At 34.1% G+C, this 19,540-nt stretch overlaps 2 protein-coding genes across 4 annotated transcripts in view; one reads left to right on the top strand and one right to left on the bottom strand.

The window, feature by feature from the left end:
* The window catches only part of LOC126883093 (uncharacterized), a 70,335-nt gene extending 61,647 nt beyond the window's left edge, over nucleotides 1-8,688 (bottom strand). Inside the window, exon 1 of the mRNA XM_050648326.1 lies at nucleotides 8,480-8,688. The gene's annotated coding sequence lies outside the window, so the exon portion shown is untranslated. The remainder of the gene's footprint in view (nucleotides 1-8,479) is intronic.
* The window catches only part of LOC126883081 (calpain-9-like), a 425,026-nt gene that overhangs the window by 260,176 nt on the left and 145,310 nt on the right, over nucleotides 1-19,540 (top strand). The gene's annotated exons all lie outside the window — the stretch shown is intronic.

Here is a 19,540-nt window from a genome sequence, read left to right as displayed (position 1 = left end):
TAACCCTATCCAACAGTATCTGCAGACTATGGTCCGAATCAGTCATTAATACTGTGTCATCTGCATAGCGGATGTTATTTACTCTCTGACTATCCTGATTCCTTCTGAAGGGTGCGATAAAGAGTTCGCAAATATTACCTCAGAGTAGACGTTAAAAGTATGGGTGATAGCACACAACCCTGTCTAACACCTCGTTGTATTTCAATTGTCCTTGACGTATAACCATTGGTCTTTATGATTGCTGTCTGATTCCAATAAATAGCCTCTATAATTGTAGAATCTCTTTTGTCGACTCCGATGTCATTCAATCTTTCTATCAAGGTATTGTGCTTCACCCTATCGAACGCATTCTCAAAATCTGTGAAACAGATAAAAAGGTCTGCTTGCTGATCTTTGTATCTTTGTGCCAGAGTTTGAAGACAGAATATTGCTTCTCGTGTCCCCATACCTTTCCTGAAGCCAAATTGTTCTTGACCGGTGACCTCATCACATTTTTTATAATCTATTCTGTTCTGTATGATACGCAAGAAAAGCTTCAGAATGTTATAATAATAGACTTATAAGGCGGAAGTCCTGGCATAATTTGGCGTTCTTCTTTTTAGGCAGTGGTATGAAGACTGATTGAAGCCATATTTTAGGGATAGTCCCTGTATTGTAAACATTATTAAATAGTCCAAGAAGAAGGTCTAAGTTTTCCTCGTTGATTAACTTCAATAGCTCAGCTGGTATTTCATCTTTTCCTACAGATTTGTTGTTTTTTAGTTGACGTAGAGCATATTCCAGTTCGGACTTTAGTATTGGAAGACCTTCGTCGTTTTCGGTATTTAATGTAGGAGGTTCTCTGATGTCATAGAAGAGTGAAGAGTTCCTTTATATAGTCTTCCCACATGTTTATTTGCTCTTCAGGGCTTGCAATCAGTTTGCCTTCTGCGTTGATTAGATTATTTGGTCCTTGTGAGTATGTCGTGCCTGTGAATTCCTTGAGTTTCTTATACATATGGAAGTCATCATGTTTTTTATATAAGTTTTCGATTTCTTCACATTGTTCTGTTATCCATTTTTCTTTTGCAATTTTTATTTTTTGTTTAATGGTTCTATTTAATACTTTGTACATTGCTTTGTGCTGTTTGCATTTTCTTCTTTCATCCATTAAATCCAATATTTCCTCTGTCATCCATCTTTGCTTCCGTGGTCGCTGTTTTGTGAGCATTTCAGTTTCCGTTGTAAGGGCGTGTCTGATTTCCTCCCGAAGGCGAAAGTTAAGGATGTTTAATTATATGAAAGTGTGCTAAAAAACAGTGCTAAAAAGTAAAACCCATTTAAAATACATTGTTACTTCAGACACACTTTAAACTCTTCATGTACTGCTATCTATATTTACAATTTTCACACAATAAAACCTTTACATTTTTACATAATATGAGATTTGCTTAAACAATTATTCGACCGCGGTACCGCGTGACACCCTGTGTATTTGTTATAAGGATTGTTATTCGGATGTATTTCTTTGAGTAAGTTTGTGCAAAAAATCGAATCAGAATAATTTACCTAACGGGGCGACGTCACAGACTATACTAATAAGTAGTTAAAACGGTCAAAACAAAGAAACGCACACTCATCAAAAATGCACTTGAGATTCTCGTATAATCAACATTTACTGAATCGATCCAGGAAGAGTCAACTCCAACTAGTAAAAGTTGATTTAAATTTTTAAAATCAACTTTTACTGCTCGTTTCAGGAGTCAACTCTAACTGAGAATCAACTTGAACTGTAACATATACACTATATGTTCGCATTAATTCATCGCATCTTGAGATAAATTTGTTCAGGTTATTAGAATCTCCGTCGTAGGGTTTAATATTTTTTAGTTTTGATTTGAGAAAATCCCAATTAAGTGGAGTTTGTGTTTGAGCTTGAGCTGCAGTAGCCATATTGTCAGATAAAATATAAATTCAAAATATCTAACAAAATTGTGGGTAAGCAAATATGTAAATAAATAAAAATATATATGCAATATAAATATTTTTCAAATATTTCAAAAAATTATTCAATAAAATTCAATATTTGCAACAGTATAAAAATATATCAAAAATGTACCAGAAATGTATCAAGAATGTATTCTTTTTCAAAATTCAAAAATTAATCTATCTTTCCTCACAAAGAACTTTTGCTTCTTCTGGAACTCTGCTTCTCGCTGGATACCACTGTAGGGTAGAGATTCTTTCGATACGCGCTGCGATGTAAAACACCAAAGACCGAAAAAGTTTTATCACTGTATGCGTAAAATTGTCTTTCCCGATCCCGCACGTATCCTACTGACTGCGCCAATTATGTATTTGATGTTCGAGAAGGAGTTTTTAAAAAAGTATTTTATTTTTAAAATATAAATTATAACTATTTTCGAAATGTGAAACAACAGAAGTGTTAAACAAAACTGGACAAAGTTAAGCAAAAGTTGAATACAAGTAACAAAAAGCTATATTGATATGAAAGTCTCTCTATTTATAAGGTATTATTGTGCAGATTCTAGTATCCTAGAATCTGCAGAATCCAGTGGCGTAACTTGCTGCAACCGTTTTCGAGAAACACGTAATGCTAACTTTACGGTAAATCTGACATAGTCATAGCTATGGGTCATCATCATCATTATCTTGGTGCTACAGCCCTTAGAGGGCCTCGACCTTCTCAAGCTTTCTATGCCATTCTGTTCTGTCCCTTGCTTGCATTTTCCAGTTTCCGACTCCGATTTTCTCGACATCTTGTATTACCCCGTCCATCCACCTCATCTTTGGTCTACCCCGTCTTCCCATTCCCACGGGTTGTGCTGTTAGAATCTTTTTTATCATGTTCGATTCAGGGGCCCGGGCTACATGTCCTGCCCACTGCAGGCGGTTTCGCTTAATTATAGTGATAATGGGTCTATTGAATAAAAAGAAGTATTTGCTTTTACTTCCTCGTATTTAAGTATTTACTTAATGGTAATTGAATAAATCATTAAAGAAATGACTTTATTCAATTAGTATTAAGTAAATGCTTAAATACTTGTAAGTAAAAGCAAATACTTCTTTTTATTCAATAGACCCAATATCTTTTCCACCAAACTTATGCTTGTAGAGATTCTGCAGTTCAAAGTTATATATTCATATTCTGTTCGCACAGACTGCTCCGAATATCTTGCGTAGAACCTTTCTTTCAAAAATCGATAGAGCGGATTCATCTGTTTTAGTTAGCGTCCATGCCTCTGATCCATATGTGAGAACGGGGACTCAATGTTCTTTTTGAGCTGGATGTGAGAGGTGGCATTTGGATTTTTGCAGATAAAATTAAGTGACAACTTCAGTAATTATAATTGACTTATGCTCCTTCTCAAATATGCCCGGAACATTAATAAAAAATTAAAATATTTAAAAATTTCGAAAAACATCGATTTTTTTCAAATTTCATTGCTTATAACTTTAAAACGATTCATTTTGGAACAAAGTCGTAGAAAAATAAAATAAAGATAATTGAAATTTGTATGATATACGACTAGTTTAAAATGTCTTAAATTATTACCCTTTCTGCAAAATAGCAATAAATACAAAATAAGGGGGCAAAATAAGATGTTTTTATTCAATGTTTTTCAACCACTTTGGTTCCATTTAGAACCTTCGTAATTCGCTTAGAAAATTCTTACAACATACTTAATCCATCCACCGAATTTCATTAAAATCGATATAATAGATTTTGCATAATAATTTTGCAATCTAAATTTTTTTTTTAATTTTAAATTTTTTAAAAACTTTCTGAACAAAGAGTAGATCATTTAGAAGTTTGCTAATTTTTAACATATCAAGAGGTGCTCTTCCTATCTAATACACTTTACAGAATTAAAATCGGATTATTTAATCGGCCTCAGCACTGTTTTAAAGTTATAAATAATTTTATATATAAGGTCGATTTTTATATTAAATTATAATTTTGTGGCATATTATTATTGTGGTTTCAATTTTATCAATCAAAAGCAAAATAAAAATTAAATTAAATTTTTTTTTTAAATAACGCGGGCAAATAAATTTGATACACCCTGTATATTGAGCTGTAGATATTTCTTAGAATGTAGTTTGGATGTAAGTAGATTTCTCTTTTAATGAGCTTTCCGATGAACCATTAAAGACTTTTGTGAATAATTAAAGTGAAAATAACGATGTATTTAGATTTAAAATGGAAAAAGATTGTTTAGGGTATAGGTAATTATAAATTTCTCGAAATTGATAATTGAAAAGAAAGTTGGAATTTTAATATCTTTATTTCAACACGAGTATATGTTGTAGAGTTTCTCCGAAAGTAATTAGGATTGTCGGAATAATTTTGAAAATGACTGTTGTGTTTGTCGAATGGAAAAGTCGAGGTGTCTGATGTTTGGCAATGTGGAAGGGGAAAAGTAGTTAGAATGATTGAGGAGTTTGAAAAAGAAATTATTATGTTTTTGGCATCGCTAAGAAGCGGTTCGACGTGTTAAGTGGATAGATAGTTAGCAGATACGAGTGGCTGTTTGATAGTGGCGAATAGTGTTGAAAAGTGGAACGAGAGACAGATCAAATTGAGACGAAATACCTCTTTGATTCTGTATTATTGTGAGAAGGAGAGCAGAGAATTTTTGGAGTTTTGTTTGAATCGAGTACGTGTCAAAAGAGACCCGGCTTGTTGGAGAATTGGTGCTGGTATGCTGATAGTTTTGAAGCTGGACAACGGAGAGAGGCTTTGATGAGTAGCCTTTAACATAGTCAACGAGGGAGAGCTGTTTGGGGTCACGAGAAGACATCCGAGTGAGAGAAGCAAAAGGTCAGTCAATTTATGTGAAAGAGATTTTTATGTTCGGGAACTAAATTTTTGAGAAAAAAGCATATGAATTAAAATTCCAATATTTCAAAATATAAATAGTAAATATAGGTAATCTTGCGAAGACATAAATTTGTTTTGTTTAGTTTGTTTTACCAAAGTCATCGGGAACAAACCGATAAATTGTTTTTTTTTAACTATAATAAATTTAAGTGGTAAAAATTTCATTCGGACATCTGTGTCCACAGGTTTTTAGAGTCGATAGATTTCAGAGTATTGATTTTGATAAATAAAAGACAATTCTGTATATTTATTTTAATATTTTGCTTTGTTTCTTTTCCCTATTTTATCCCGATTAGGATCAACTCAGAGATACTGAACCCACGAGAGAAGATAAGTATAACGTGAGATAATTTGGATTTTTTTTAATAGTATAAAAAAAGGCACCCTGAGATTTTTTATTCAATTTTTATGTATGATTTGCGACAATTAAATAATTAATCAAATAAATAATAATTAATATAAAATTAATAAGAAGCAGATCGTAACAATATGTATATCATACTAGTGACGTCATCCATCTGGGTGTGATAACGTAATCGATATTTTTTTTAAATGAGAATAGGGGTCGTGTGCTAGCCTATTCGAAAGGTTGTTCAATTTTCTATTCATTAATATAGACATTAACGTAATTATTTATACAGGGTGCCCAAAAATTTCTTTTTTAAATTAATTGAGACAAAAAGAAGAAAGTATATAATTTATTTATTTCGAAATACATTTTACCTAAAAACAGAAAAAATGTTTATTTGATAAATAACTGAAAAATAAATTTATTCCAACTCAAACGTCCTCACTCTATTTGTTTATAAACCAAAAAATTGTTTATAACTTTAAAATAAATATCGCTTAAATAATCCAATTTTAGTTCTGTAAGTGCATTCGATAGGTAGAGCGCCTCTTTATATGTAAAAAAATTAGCAAACTTCTAAATGGTCTACTTTTTGTCCAGAAAGTTTTTAAAAATTTTTAACTTTTTAAAAAAAATTAGATTGCAAAATTATTATGCAAAATGTATTAAGTCGATTTTAATGAAATTTGGTGGACAATTTAAGTAGGTTGTAAGAATTTTCTAAGCGAATTACGAAGGTTTTAAGTGCAACCAAAGTGGTTGAAAAACATTGAATAAGAAAAGGCTTATTTTGCCCCCTTATTTTGTATTTATTGCTATTTTGCAGAAAGATAATTTAAGACATTTTTAACCGCACGAATATGGTACAAAATTCAATTATCTTTATTTTACTTCCCCACGACTTTTTTCCAAAATGAATCGTTTTAAAGTTCTAAGCAAAGAAAATGGGAAAAAACGATGTTTTTCGAAATTTTTATATATTTTAATTTTTTTATTAATGTTCCGGGCATATTTGAGAAGGAGTATAAGCCAATTATTATTGTTAAAGCTGTCACCTAACTTGATGTGCAAAAATGCGAATGCCACCTCGCACATCCAAAAATAGACGTTTTTTCACAGATCCGCCCTGGTCTATTTGATAGACCATAATAACACCTGTTTGCAATTATTATTCGCCTTTTTTCCCCCTGATGTGTTATTATTGGGGTTAACCGATGTCCCTAGATATATGAAATCTGACCGCTTCGAAGATTCATAGCTATGGTCATTCAACAAATATACGACTTTCTTGGATTAGCTCGACAACGAATATTTTACTGTGCAACATAAGAAGTACGAAAGTAAATGGCGCTAATCATTATTCCAATAAATAACAATGTAATTTTCAATTTACTTTCGTTCTTCATATTTTGCACAGTAAAATATTCGTTGTCGAGATAATCCAGGAAAGTCGTATATTCGTTGAACGGCCCATATATTTCGGCAATGAAAAGGGCTATCTAGTCCACCTTCAAGGCATATTTTATTGACAATAACTCCTGTTGACTGGTATATTGACAAATCTCAAAAAAAATGCCCCATCATTCACTAGCACAAAAGACAGTTAGAGAAAAAATGGAGAGAAAAACTTTAGAAATAGAAAAGTGAATCCCCAGGAATTGATTTAATTTATTGCTGAAGGTTTACGCTAAGAAACAATTTATTGCTGCAATCCGAAACACAATGTTTATTGTTTATGCTAACTTTATAGTAAAATTTCGTAGTCGTAGGTAGAGGCAATGTAATAGATTTTGACAAGAGCTATGACCTTGGAAATAACACGTAAACTTGTGTACTGACTCAGCATAACTCATAGCTCTTGTCGAAATCCATTACCTCTATATATCCGCAATCAAAAGTGCTACATGGCCCATCTTGCTAAAAATATCGGACAAAAACATTGAAATAAATAAAAGTGAACCGATAGGAATTAATTATTGCTAATTTATTGCTGAAATTTTTTGCCGCGAAATAATTTATTACTGCAACTGTTTCCAAAAAATAATGATCACTGAACCTATCTTATAGACAAGGCGAAAACTGCGGGTTCGTTGGAAAATGTATTCCCATGAGATTTTTTTGCATAATCACATTCGTGAGACATCCCAGAATAAGGTTCAAGAAGTCGCCCACGTGAAAAGTGGTCCAACATTTTTTTTAATAAAATTGCAAAAAATCAAAATTTTTGGTCCGGATAAATTTTTGTAGGTTTTCTGGACTATTATTGACAAAAAAGATATCTTGAAATTTTTCTCTAAAGTTGATCGTTTTCGAGTTATAAGCAATTTAAAATTTGAAAAATGCGAATATGGCCATTTTTAAGACTTAATATCTCGGTTAAAAATTATTATTATGAAAGTCAGAAAGTGACAAAATCAAAGTTTTACATGATCCTAAAGAAATTTGAATCATTAATTTATTACTACGCTGTTATTTTTAATTATTAACAATGAGCGGTAAGATCATATTGACACGGCTGTAAATGTAAGTGCGAGTAAGATGCACCATTGACTGCCGGAATGGCATCTCTCTCGCACTCACCTTTGACAGCCGCCTAATACGTGCATGGCGCTCATTATTATTACTTAAAAATAACAGCTTAGTAATAAAATAATGACAAAAATTTCTTCAGGATCTTGAAGGGGGGACTTTAAACTGTGATTTAGTCACTTTCGAACTTTCATAGTAATAACTTTTAACCGAGTTATTAATTGTTAACCTTAAAAATCGCCATTTTTCGTTTTTTTTTTAATTTTAAATTGCATATAACTCGAAAACGATCAACTTCAGGGAAAAATTATAAGAAACCTTTTTTGTCCAGAATAGTCCAAAAATCTAAAAAACAGGTCGAGGCCGAAAATATTGATTTTTGCAATTTGATTAAAAAAATGGTAAAAAAATTTGGACCACTTTTCAGGTAGGCTACTTCTTGAACCTTATTCTGGGATGTCTCACGAATGTGATTATGCAAAAAAATCTCATGAGAATATTTTTTTCCAGCGAACCCGCCGTTTTCGCCTTGTCTATTACCGTCTTATCTCTTTGCTAATTTTTTTTTTTTTAATAATGTTCAACTTATTAGGTTCAATTTTATAAATAAACCTTCAAAATAATAATAATAAAAAAATATTATATTAGAGTATTTGCACTGTACCTACTTGAAACCATGCATAATTAAAAAAAAAATGCTAATTTATTTTACTTACTCGCTTGTGTTATATCCGTTATATACCAGGTCGTAACAAAACACTGTTTAACGGTAAGCAAAATACACTCAAACACCAACCTCCACCATCCAAACTGTGGGATTTCCAGAATGCACACATCATTTTTGATCAAAATGGAGATGCAAATATAAATAACGGTTATATTAATATTTCTGCGATAATTGTGATAGATGAGATCTAATCTGGTTCACTAGGTAGAGTTTCTGAAAAGCGTTGATTGCTCCGAATCTGTAAATTACCTTAAGTGCGCACATTGACTTTTTCTATATACGTTTTGTATATACGTATAAGTTTTGTATATTAATCGAAATGCCTGATTTTCTCTTACTTATTACTTAGTCTTTTTGATGTTATTGATTATTGAAATTAATATTATAATCACAACTTTTCTATAATTCCCCGTTCGCTCAAATCTTTCTCTGTGAATTCGTTACACGTAACTCAAAATAATAGAATGCAACCAAACCATTCTCTCAGGTTCTTCAACCAAGAAACGCGTCTCCTCCTACGCTTCTCCTACTCTCTATTTTCCTTGAATTTTGAGTCTCAAGTCTCAGTCTTAACTAAGTTCTGAACTCCGTCTGTTCCAGGAGATTTCCAGTTATGAAGCTCTTTGATGATATTTGAGACCTCTTCAGTAGTTAATGGTTCGTAGTTAGCTGTGACGTAGTGGTGACAGTTGTGTGTCGTATCTTCTATCCAGCCAGCATTGTTGTTAAGAGCAGCTGGTGTGGAAAGTTGATTTCCCCAAAACTCATGAATCGCTTCTTGGCTTGGGTAAGACTTGTCGACACTTTCTACGGTGGAGTTGAGTTTTCGGTAGAACGCCTTCTCAGAGTTCTCAAAAAGTGCATTGTCACATTTTCGGTTGTTACTAACTTTATACCTTCTTAATCGTCCTGAATAGACGGAGAGTTTTTGTTTTAATGTATCCAGACACTGTTGGGCTGTGTTATTTTCTGGATCGTATCTCGACTGTCTTGCAGTCTTCTTCTTCTTCTTCTTCAGCCTGTGTTCGTCCACTGCTGTACATAGGCCTCTTCCATTTGCTTCCATCGATTTCTACTCTTGGCAATTCTCATCCACTGTTTGCCCGCGACTTGTTTGATATCATCTGCCCACCTCTTCTGCGGTCTGCCTACTCCTCGCCTGTTCTCTCTTGCAGTGCTCCGCATTATTTCTTCAGCTCTCTTAATGACTTTTCTACTTGTTACACCTCTTATATATTCTGTGACTTGACCAATATCTGTAAGAGGTAATTCAATTTTTCCAAGAAGTATTTTTTCCCATGGTGCAATTCTGTTACCAGTCCTTCCGTTATTAGTACCCCGTCGTGTTCTGATCTTAACGCCCATTACATTAGCAATGGCTGTTGCTGGACAGTAGATTAGCATATGCAGATATTCCAATGTGTGGGCTTCTACGACATAATTGGGTAGGACTTCAGTGTTCACAATTTGTAACAGCGCACCTAGTTTCTTACAAGAGTTTATTCGTGGTAGCGGTGGTCTGCTAAGTGGATTTGTTCCATTAAACTCTTGTACGGCACGAGACATTTCGTTTGCTAGACTATCGCGTAACTCGTTGTTTACCTGCTGTGTATTGTCAGGTTGAGTTTCTGGTATGGGAATCTCAGGAATCTTCTCATCAAGGATTTCATTAGGGACTTAATCTGAAACTAGCTCTTGGTTATTAATCTCCCGTTCGACTTCGCTTTTGATCGTATTGCGTCTAGTTTCTGGGATAAGTTTGTTTTTTATGATTACCCGGTATTGATCTGATATTCTTTGCTCCGATAGTTGAATATCTGGGTACTCACTGCAAAATTCGGCATACAGCTGTTGTCTGTAGCCGATCGTTTGTCACCTTATAATAGAAGCGCAAAATGCTTTCGTTAATGGACATAGTCCATTTCATGCGCTGCTTCGGTCGTCCCGCTTAAGTGAGCGCCAGCTGATCTTCCAGCGCAGCACCTTCGGCGGGTGGAGCTCTTGTTGTTGTTTGGCTCGCTTGTGGCAAAGAATACCCCAACCAACTGTTGGGTGTGTATTCTTTGCTTGTGGTTGTGGTTGGGCTGTAGCTGATTGTATGACAGGGGCCCGCCTCCTCAACACCCTGCCACCGACGACCCGCATGCTGTCACGTCCAGCGCCGGCTCCAGACGTGCCCTGGCGATCCCCAGGCAGCGATCCTAAACATAAATCAATATTCTCCATATTAATGGGTGTGCATTTTATACCTACTGCCAGGTGTCAGTTTTTGTTCCACGGCAAGTATCCCTGCTACTCTCTGGGTATTGGCTCTACGAATACCCAGAAAGCATCCCCCATTCGCAGGGGGGCGCGCCTGATAGAAAATCTGACAAAAAACTCCCACAGGTTATTATTATTATTATCCAGATTTAGCCATACGGCTCACACTCCCTCTAAGGGGAAAATTGACTCATCTCAGATACCTACGGTATCAAAAGGATTGAGCTCTGGTGGGACTCTTTCCGTGTTTTCGAGCCCTAGGTGACTTGGTATGCTGGAGTTTCTCCCAGAAATTTTCGTACGCATCTGGCCGTCGCAAGTAGTACAGCTTTCTGCATGGTCTTATAAAGGTGTTCATTTAGACCCAACTTTTTTATGCTTTCGAGGAGGGTCTTCGGAATGACTCCAGTAGTAGAGATAATAATTGGTATCGTCTGGGTACTTTGCATTCTCCATTCCCTTCGTATTTGAATTTCCAGATCTCTGTACTTGGCGATCTTTTCAGTAAATTTACTACGTAAATTATTATTGTTAGGTATCGCCACATCAATTAGTGTTGTCTGTCTTGTTAATTTATTAACTAGTACGAGATTTGGTCTATTATGTGCCACTGTTTGGTCTGTGAGCACAGTGCGATCCCAGTATAGCTTGTAGTTGCCATCCTCAAGCATATACTCAGGAACGTATTGAAAATAGGGGAGATGATCCGTTTGGAGAAGTCCCAGCTTGATAGCTATCTCTTGATGAAGGATTTTTCCCACTGCGTCATGCCATTCCTTGTATTCAGTTGCAGCAAATGCCTGGCAGCCCCCTGTAAGATGTTGGATGGTTTCTTGGGCTTGACATCCATATCGGCATCTGTCGTTTTGAACCTGAGGGTCTTTGATGATATATTTCAGGTAATTTCTGGTTGGTATAACCTGATCCTGAATGGCCAGTAATGAACCCTCCGTTTCAGGGAACATCTGTCCTGATGTCAACCAATAGTTCGACGCTGTATTGTCGACATAGTCTTGGCTGACCTCATTGGGATGTCGCCCGTGCAGAGGTTTACCCATCCAGGTGCGCAGTTTTTCGTCTTTAGTGAGGTGGTTTATGCGCATTTCTGGTTCCCTCAGTTTGATCGGTGTTGTGTCATCTACTGCGCAAATAGCTTGATGTAGAGTAGATGTCTCAGCTTGCATCTGAAAATAAGTTCTTAAATTAGCAATTTGTTTATCTAATTACTCACCTATATCCATAAGTCCTCTTCCTCCTAGATTCCGTGGTAATGTCGATCTTTCTACTGCACTTTTAGGATGGTATTTTTGTGCCTTTGTGAGGTATGTTCGTACTTTTCGCTGAAGATTTTCTATATCTGTTTTTGTCCACTTAACAATACCAAATGAATAGCTAAGTGCGGAACAAGCGTAGGTGTTTAGTGCCTTAAACAAATTTTTACTGTTAAGCTGTGAACGAAGCGCTGTTTTATCCTTCGTATAAACTCAGTAGTTATTTCAGTTTTCATTTGCTTATGGTCAATTTTCCACGCCTGCTTTACTCCAAGATATTTGTGTATATAGTTTTCACCCATGGCCTCGATGTTCTGGCCATTTTGCATATCGAATCCACCGGGCTGTACCTTTCCTCTGACTATATTCAAAACACGGCACTTGTCTAGGCCGAACTGCATATTAATATCATTAGAGAATGTTTCTATTATTTTTAGCATCTGCTCTAGATTGTCTCGAGTAGAAGCCATTAATTTCAAATCATCCATGTACAACAGATGATTAAGCTTCGCTACTACAGTACTGTTGTTTTTAATGCTAAAACCTGAGTCAGTGGAGTTGAATAGCTGTGATAGAGGGTTCATAGCCAAACAGAACCACAATGGACTCAGCGAGTCTCCCTGAAACAGGCCCCGGCTGATTGCGATATTTTCCGTTTCGATATTGTTTTCACCAGGTATTTGGAGGTGAATTTTAGTCTTCCAACTTGTCATTATATGCCTTAAAAAAGTCACTATGTTATCATCGACTTTGTATATTCTTAATATATCTATAAGCCATTCATACGGCACTGAACCAAAGGCCTTTTTGTAGTCAATAAAGGCAGTAAAGAGGTTCCTTTTTTTGGTGAATGCCTGGTTAGAAATGACTGAGTCGATGATAAGTTGTTCTTTACAACCCATAGAACCCTTAGCGCATCCTTTTTGTTGAGGCTCTATGATATTGTTTAGAGCACAGTGTTGGTAGATACGCCGGGTTATACAGGATGTGAATAATTTATACAAAGTTGGAAGACAAGTAATTGGGCGGTACTTGGCTGGATCTTGTGTGTTATTTTGATCCTTCGGTATTAAATAAATGGTTCCCTGAGTTACAAATGATGGTATTTCCTGCGGGTTAGAAATAACATGATTAATTAATGTTGATAAGCACTCATAAATGCTCCAAAACTTCTTAAGCCAGAAGTTCTGGACTCCGTCTGGTTCAGGAGATTTCCAGTTATGAAGCTCTTTGATGATATTTGAGACCTCTTCAGTAGTGAATGGTTCGTAGTTAGCTGTGACGTAGTGGTGACAGTTGTGCGTCGTATCTTCTATCCAGCCAGCATTGTTGTTAAGAGCAGCTGGTGTGGAAAGTTGATTTCCCCAAAAATCATGAATCTCTTCCTGCTTGGGTTAGACTTGTCTACAGTTTCTACGGTGGAGTTCAGTTTTCGGTAGAACGCCTTCTCAGAGTTCTCAAAAAGTGCATTGTCACATTTTCGGTTGTTACTAACTTTATACCTTCTTAATCGTCCTGAATAGATGGAGAGTTTTTGTTTTAATGTATCCAGACACTGTTGGGCTGTGTTATTTTCTGGATCGTATCTCGAGTGTCTTGCAGTGCTCCGCATTATTTCTTCAGCTCTCTTAATGACTTTTCTACTTGTTACACCTCTTATATATTCTGTGACTTGCCCAATATCCCTACGCAGTAATTCAATTTTTCCGAGAAGTATTTTTCCCAGGGTGCCATTCTGTTACTAGTCCTTCCGTTATTAGTACTCCGTCGTGTTCTGATCTTAACGCCCATCACATTAGCAATTGCTGTTGCTGCACAGTAGATTAGCATATGCAGATATTCCAATGTGTGGGCTTCTACGACATAATTGGGTAGGACTTCAGTGTTCACAATTTGTAACAGCGCACCTAGTTTCTTACAAGAGTTTATTCGTGGTAGCGGTGGTCTGCTAAGTGGATTTGTTCCATTAAACTCTTATTATATTAAACGTTATTATTATTATTATTATATTATTATATCGTATATACATCTTTTACGGGGCCTTCCTCTTGTTCTATTTCCTTGGGGCTTTCATCTCTAGTTTACTTTTACACCTTGATTATCTGGCATTATTTCTAAGTGACCAAGCCAGTTTAGTCTTTGAGACTTTACAAATCTAACAATATCTATGCTCTGCATTAGTTCATCCAGCTCGTGGTTCATTTTAATTCTCCACGAACCATCGCTGCAATCTGTTGCTACAAATATCTTCCTCGGTATTTCGAGCTCAAATATTCTCAGTAGATTTTCATCAGTGGTTGAGAGGGTCCACGTTTCACATCCATATGTGACAACAGGTCTTATTACTGTTTTGTAGATTCTAAGCTTAGACTCACGGTTCAGTAACTTACTTTTCATTAAGTCTTTATATGCATAAAAACACTTAATACCACTAAAAACTAAGAATCCTTGCTTGTATTTCTTGACTGTTGTTATTGTCATTTATTATTGAGCCTAGGTAGGAAAAATTGGAGGCTTATTCGTAGGTATGGTTGTCTACCTTCAGAGTCTCATGTTAATTCGACTTTGTGCACTCCATATATTTTGTTTTTCTATATAGACCAAACGTAGCAGCTTCCCTTTTAGCTCTATAGCTTTTTCGCTTAATAGCCTTTTGTTGCTTCTTATTATGGCAACATCATCCGCATAATATGCGCATATTTGCGTAGATCTTGTATTAATGCAGGCAGCCGTTGGTTTCCAATTTTCAAACAACAGCTTCTAAAGTTAAATTACCAAAAATGTAATTACACATTACACAAGAGCTCTAAAATTATCGATTTGTATTACGAGTGACACTTTGACAGTTTCAATTTCTCGACATAAAGGGGAAGGAAATTATGTTAAATTGTTACTAGGGCAATAAAAATCGGTAATTTTAGAAACTCGAGAGTAATTCGGTAAGATTATTTTATGAATAAAACTGTATTTTTAAATCATTTTAACTAATATTTTATTGATATCTTCATCTGAATATTTGCTAAACCTGCTAAACCTGCTCATGGTGTTCACTTTAACAAGTTGTAAAACATTAATTGCGGTTTATGTCCGACTGGTAGGTATATTATTTGAGAAATAATGACATGATTTCGAAGTCAGTTAAATATGATATAATGCCCTAGGGTGTTATTTTGAAAAATAACGCCCTTGGGCGTTAAATTTAAATAACTAGTTAAATACTGTCAAGCAGGGCTGCTTTATCCATTAGGCAATATAGGCAGTTGCCTAGGGCGGCAAATTATGAGAGGGCGGCAAAAATAGCGTACAAAAAATATTTGTATATAAAAATTGAAACCGAATAACATTTAAGTACATCGTATATCCATCAATGGAATATACGTTGGCATTCATTTCTAGAAAACAAATTGCATTTTCTTAACACTGTTTATTCAAAAAGGACAGAAGTTGTAAATTTAGGGATTATTGTGCCATCGGCAGCACCGCAAAGGCGTCGAGCGCACTGTTCTATAATCTTTTTTATACTCAATCGTTTTTGGTTATTCGTGGTTGAAAATTTTCCGTTTTCATTGAAAAATGTCGCCTTTTCGGGCGGTTTTTTGCGAATAACTTAAAAATTATGCATCTAACGAAAAAACTATATAAAACATTTTTGTAGCTTATGAAAAATCAAAGGTCTTCTAGTGATAACATAATAGTTCCTTTATAGGTCTTCTAGTGATAACATAAAAAGAGATATGGTAGGTGAAAATACATTTTTTGTGCATGCTCAAATCGGTGTGAGAACAGAGAAATTGTCGCTTTTAAGGGTATAATGGTATCAATATTTTTTGTAAGTACTGCCTGAAAAGAGCTTTAAAACGACCGCAATGTTAAATTTCGATTACATTCAAACTAAGCGAGATATATGGTGCAACAAAAAAGGATGACTAATTTATTTTAAGATACAATGCGAAGTATGTATATTTTAACCCCTCATCCACCATATTTAATTGCATTGTTTTGCTTCTACAATACCTTTTACTATAGTGTTATTTCTATGTTCAACAAGTTGGACGGGTTTAAAATGTATGGTTTTTGAAAAAAATAAGATCAAATTATAGAGAGCATATTTAAATTTTTTTAAAAATCTTCCTTTTTTCCCTGTAACTCGAAAATAATAATGAGATACCGTAATAAAAGAAAAATAAAATTGTTACCTAAAAAAAACCTACATTTTAATTTGTAAGGTATTTTTTTCACGTATCTCTTATCACTTTCGAATTACATGGAGAAAAAGAAGATTTTTAAGGAAATTTAAAAATGTGCGCTATAATTAATTTCATCTTATTCTTTTAAAAAACCATTTTAAACCCGTCCAACTTTTTGAATATAGAAATAATACCATTGAAGGTATTGTAGAAGGAAAACGATGCATTTCAATTCTGATGGATGAGGGGTTAAATATACTTTTTTTTCTATATTTATATATACTATTTCTTATTTTATACTCATTTTTACTTAAAATACATTAGTCATAAGTTTTTTTTGCACCATATCTCGCTTAGTTTGAATCTAACCGACATTTAACAGTTCTCGTTTTAAAGGTCTTTTCAAGCGCTACAAAAGTTGTTATTTTAAGCGCTGTTATTTTAAGTTGAATACACAGATTTCAGCATGCACCAAAAAAAAAATCTTTTTCCACCTACCATCTCTTTTTTTATTAAAACTAGAAAGATTTATGAAAAAGTGAATCTCTCTGATTTTTCATAAACTACAAAAATGTTTTATGCTTCTTTTCATGAGCATTTTTCAGTGCTTCACAAATGATAGAAAAAAAGGTAAGTCCGTGATAATACACATTTATGACATTTATTCTAACATGACATTTTAGATAAATCTGACAGTTGTCACATTTTATTTGCAATTTGGCATAAGAACAAATCAATTGAGTTTATTGCATTTATAAAATGGTATTTTCTTTGATTTGTATAGTCTTATAAATTGTACAAATTATATTCGTAGATATATTATATAATTAGTAAATATTTTTTTTTCGATTATAGCGCCATCTATTGACAACTAGAATAAATGTTATAAATGTCACCGACGAAATGTAATCACCGACGTGCGTTTTTCTCTGTCACATACAATTTAATGCGTTAGAAAGAGATCGAAAAACTGTGACGCACTAAAAGATCCTCATGAGGAAAAGCATATATTGTATAGTTTTTTTCGTTAGATGCACAATTTTTACAGTATTCCCAAAAACAGTATCCGAAAAGTGTCATTTTTCAATGAAAATAGCAAATTTTTAACCACGAATAACTCAAAAAGTTTTCAAAAAAATTTATAAAACAGTTTTTGCTTAGAATTAAGTACTCTGGTCACTTCCAGTGTTAGTTTGATAAAAAAAATTCCACCCCCGAGGACGGGTAAGAACCACCCCTAAGTTAAAAGCGCTATAGGATATAGGGTAGACTTTGTATCTTGAGTTATTCCCTACTTACAGTGAAAATATCAAGTAAATTGATGCAGTAGGATGGAATTCGGAGCCAAATACCCTCACTGACTACACTAATAGATACCTACATCATTCATAATACATGAATGCATTCACTTAGAGGGTCATTTGAATACCACAATAAAATCACCAATCACCAATAATTGACATATCTAAATATTTAAAAAAGAGTGGATTGAAAGATATTTTCCCTAATTTTGATATTGCTTTGCGCATTTATTTGTGCCTCTCAGTTGCCAACCAACGTGTCCGCTGAAAGGTCATTTTCGAAAATGTCAAGAATTGAAAATAGTCATGAAAATATTTTCCGATCAAGTATGCCGCAAGAACTTCTTAACAATTTGTCAATTTTGTCCATAGAAAGTGACGTAACAAAGGCGATAAATTATGACGATATTATAGATGATTTTTCCAAAGAAAAATCAAGAAAGAAATCTGATGTAATCGAACTGGAATGACAGTTTTTATATATTCTTATTTAAATAAAAAAATTGCTCGCAATTTTCTTTTCCGAAAAAATGGTACATGCTTGAAGGGCGGCTACTAGAGAATTGCCTAGGGCGTCAATTGACCTAAACGCGGCCCTGCTGTCAAGTTGACAAATAAAAACCTAAGTAAAACTATGGTTACCACAATTACGTTACGACTATTGCTGCTAAATGTACTTATTTGAAAACTAATTAAGTCAAAATTCATTCAAATTTTTTGCATATAAAGAAGAAGTTAGTCGGACATTAAACGTTGAAGGCACCACGGGTATTATAGATAATAACGCTTTCTATCAACGTATATACCTCAAGCGTTATTATCCTTATAATACCCTTGGTACCTTAATAACTATAATGTCACTGAATACTTATTTAATTTTAAATTTGGGTAACAACGAAGGACATCTGATCCTTGCTCCTTGACGACGAGAAATTATGAAAAAAAATTATCATAGTCTGGGCTGTTTATCGGAGAATAGGCCATTTTTGGGAAAAGTTATTTACCAGCAATTTTATTGCTGGAATCGAATTATAAGATCCTATATATTAATAATATAGGTATGCAAAGTCCTCAGATAGTGTACTACTTTTTTTATAAACAAAATGGCGCCCGAAAATCGTGTTTTTTTCAATTATTGCTCTAGAACTCCGAAGATTTTAACTTTACAACAAAAACACTCAAATAAAAATTCACCGTGATTAAATTCTGCATAGAGGCGTGTTTTTGCTGATCTGCTCCGACGAAAATTTTCCTCGGAAAATGCGGGTTTTCCCAACAAAATCTTTAATTTTCAAATAAAGTTTTAGATAAGTTATTATTTACCAATAATTAAATAATTTGGTGACTTAAAAGTCTTCTTGGTTTAGATTATAGTTCCAGGAGCTGGTGAAAATTAAACGAATATTTTAGCAACAATTCAATTGTTAATTAATAATTTACGGTCGCAATAATAACCAAAATAATTATGATACACTGATCAAACTTTGAAATCTTATAAAGATGAGATGCCTATTTAACATTTTGTCGACAAAATATAAATTTTTTATTTTTTTGCATAATCTTTAAATGTTTAAAAAAAATAGTTATAAACAAATTAACGTTTCTCAGAAAGTTTTTATTATATTATAATTTTAAAAAATAGCTAAAATGCGCATTTCAAATATCTTGAAAATGAATGCTTTAAAACTTTTTTGCAACCATTTGCAAAAAAGTTATGAAACAGCAAAGTAAACATACGATTACTACGGTGTTAATAATTTTTTTTAATTTTTTCAAAGCGTAGAAGTGAGTTTAAAGTACAAGCTAATTATTTATAAAACAATATCGATTATCAGCTTAATGGTTATATTTTAATTAAAGATTATAAATATATTTTTTTGTAATTTATACGCGCGAAAGTAGAATAATACAGTACCGTAGCTACCCGCCCACATACACAACTCGCGCGAGTTTAAGCTTGTCAGTCGCTTCGAGTGAACATTTTATCTCCGGCTCTGTATCAAGCCTACTTTCGCGCTAAAAATTACAA

Source organism: Diabrotica virgifera, chromosome 1 (genome assembly GCF_917563875.1).
Source record: "Diabrotica virgifera virgifera chromosome 1, PGI_DIABVI_V3a".
NCBI classification, from domain to species: domain Eukaryota; kingdom Metazoa; phylum Arthropoda; class Insecta; order Coleoptera; family Chrysomelidae; genus Diabrotica; species Diabrotica virgifera.
The sequence above is the reverse complement of the archived record's forward strand: the minus strand, read 5'-3'. Positions and strand labels throughout refer to the sequence as shown.